Source organism: Podarcis filfolensis (assembly GCF_964270895.1).
Source record: "Podarcis filfolensis genome assembly, chromosome: Z".
In the NCBI taxonomy this organism is placed as follows: Eukaryota; Metazoa; Chordata; class Lepidosauria; order Squamata; family Lacertidae; genus Podarcis; species Podarcis filfolensis.
In genome coordinates, this window is record NC_139617.1 from 9,105,586 (window position 1) to 9,108,253 (window position 2,668).

The 2,668-nt window shown below is 42.6% G+C and overlaps 1 long non-coding RNA gene across 2 annotated transcripts; it reads left to right on the forward strand.

The window, feature by feature from the left end:
* The first annotated feature begins 402 nt into the window (after positions 1-402).
* On the forward strand, positions 403-2,453 carry LOC310754183. Of its 2 annotated transcripts, none has more exons than XR_014543664.1 (2): positions 403-712; positions 2,377-2,453. It is a non-coding gene; the product is annotated as an uncharacterized lncRNA (long non-coding RNA). The 2 variants fall into 2 exon arrangements; XR_014543665.1 differs by lacking the exon at positions 403-712 and adding an exon at positions 719-1,801.
* Positions 2,454-2,668: the final 215 nt, after the last annotated feature.

Genomic DNA, 2,668 nt, shown 5'->3' on the forward strand with positions numbered 1-2,668 from the left:
TATTATTAATATTAATTCGCCAATGAGAATACAAAATACATAATAAACAAAAACCAAAGCAAAACCAATAACCCCCTCCTACAAACACATTTTAAAGGCTATAGATTGTTTAATCAGCCCAGGGCCAGGTTACAGAGAAACATTTTTGCCTGGTGCCTAATTATACGTAATGAAGGCACAAGGTGAATCTCCTTGGGGAGAGCATTCCACAAATTTGGAGCCACTACAGAAAAGGCCCGTTCTTGTGTTGCCACCTTCCAGACCTCTTGTGGAGGAGCTTATCTTCCAACATTTCTCTGATGAAAATAGGGATGTCCTATTTTTTATTATTATTATTAGTAGTAGTAGTAGTAGTAGTAGTAGTAGTATTAATACCCCTCCTATCTGACTGGGTTGCCCAGCAACTCTGGGAGGCTTCCAACATATATAAAAACATAATAAACATTTTTTAAAAAACTTCCCTATGCAGGGCTGCCTTCAGATGGCTCAGGGGTCAGATAACTCCACACCCTCCAACATTTCTCTGATGAAAATAGGGATGTCCTAAGGGAAAGTGGGATCAAATTCCTGGATCAAATCAGAAACAGGAATAGCTTATGTAAATCTGGGACTGTCCCTGGAAAATCGGGACACTTGGAGGGTCTTGAAGAAAGGCCTCAGATTGTGATCACAAGGTTTTGATCAGTTCATATGGGGAGAGGCAGTCCTTGAGGTAAGGCAGTCCTAAACCCATGGGTAGACAAACTAAGGTCCGGGGGCCGGATCCGACCCAAACACCTTCTCAATCCAGCCCGTGGACGGTCCAGGAATCATCGTGTTTTTACATGAGTAGAATGTGTCGTTTTCTTTAGAATGCACCTCTGGGTTATTTGTGGGGCCTGCCTGGTGTTTTTACATGAGGAGAATGTGTGCTTTTATTTAAAATGCATCTCTGGGTTATTTGTGGGGCATAGGAATTCGTTCATTATTTCTTTCAAAATATAGTCCGGCCCCCCACAAGGTCTGAGGGACAGTGGACCGGCCCCCTGCTGAAAAAGTTTGCTGACTGCTGCCTAAACCATTTAAGGCTTTACAGGTTAAAACCAGCACTTTGAATTGGGCCCAGAAATTGATGAGCAGCCAGTGCAGTTGGGCCAGGATCAGTGTAACATGCTCAAACATTCTTGCCCCAATGAGCAGCCTGGCCCGCAAATTCTGCACTAGCTATTTGCTTTCTGAAAGGCAGCAGAGGCGAGAAAAGCATTAAGGCCATCCTCATGCAAGCTCTGTAGGAGACCGAAATGAGGGGAAAGTGAACACTAGGAACATAGGAATCTGTCTTGGACAAAAGTAGTACTGGCAGAAGCTCTTCAGGTTTTCAGACAGGACCTTTGACCATCCCCACTGGAGGTCTCCAGGGCTTGAACCTGACACCTTCTGCATGAAAAGGCCCGCTGCTCTACCACTGAGCTATGGTCCTACCCAACAAGCACATACAAGAAATCCGGGGGGGGGGGGAGGAGGGAGTGTGGAGGAGATGCCTCGTATTAGCTTGTTTTTCATTTGCTAAATTGCAAAGGATTAATTATCCAGATTAACTTGCATTGCTTCAGCTGCATCTCTTAGGTACCTGGCCAGCCATTTATTATGAAATGATTTTTATCCCTTGCTCCCTCCCTATCTTACCACTCCTGAAGGTTTTTGAATGAGGGAGTTCAGTCCTTCAAAGTCTCATTGATTTAAATGTAAGATATTTAAGTATGTGCTTCACGCAGCTTTGCAAGCCTACAGAGTTACTAGCTCACTTGGCCAGACACATCAGGTAAGTCATTTGTGCCACATCAATACCCCAAGGGGGGTGGAGTGGAATCCAACATGCTTCCTTTTTGCAAAAACTTCCTGCCCTGGTCACCTGGCATCAGTTTTGTGTCTTAAGTCTCTCTTCAATATCCTTTGGACTTCAAAATGCTCAACTTTGGCTGGATCATATTATTATATGTTACTGTTACATGCTTTGGTAACCAGGAAATACCTTTTTTATAAAACATTTTGCAGTTTTTTATTTGCAGAACATCTTATTTCTTCACATCATGTTTGTTTTCTCTGCTTCTGTTGCAAAGTGACCACATGCAGGAGCATTTTTTAAAGTCAACACAGTCTTGGTGTTTTTTGTTTTTTGTTAAGAGCTCTAGTCCTCCTTTTTATGAGATTTATGGCTTTAATTTCCTTTTGTGATGTCAAAAAGAGAGAGAAAAGAACAAAGAGTAACCCCTCCAAAAACAATCCCTATTTCGTAAAGGGCATTTACAGGATGGTTGATGTGAGTTGTATAACGGTGTCTAATTAAACTGTGGCTGTGCAGTGTAAATTTAACATGATTATCCTTTGCCTCGGCAGACGACTTAAGGGCAGTGATTTAGTTGGCAGTAGATGAAGACAGCAAGAGACTCAGAAGCTGCAACAAAATATTAGTACCCAGAAGCACTTCTCTGTTGTTGCTAATCGGCCAGGTACCAGACTTTCTTCACAAAGACAACCGCAGGTGTCAATGAGAAAATTACCTGGCAGATAGAATCTTACTTCTTTCTTTAAAACACACACATGCATGTGCAAACTGAGACTGGTTGCTGTGCCACAGACCTTAAAATCAGCGAATAAAGGAGTCAGTGAGAGGATTACGCCTTGCATA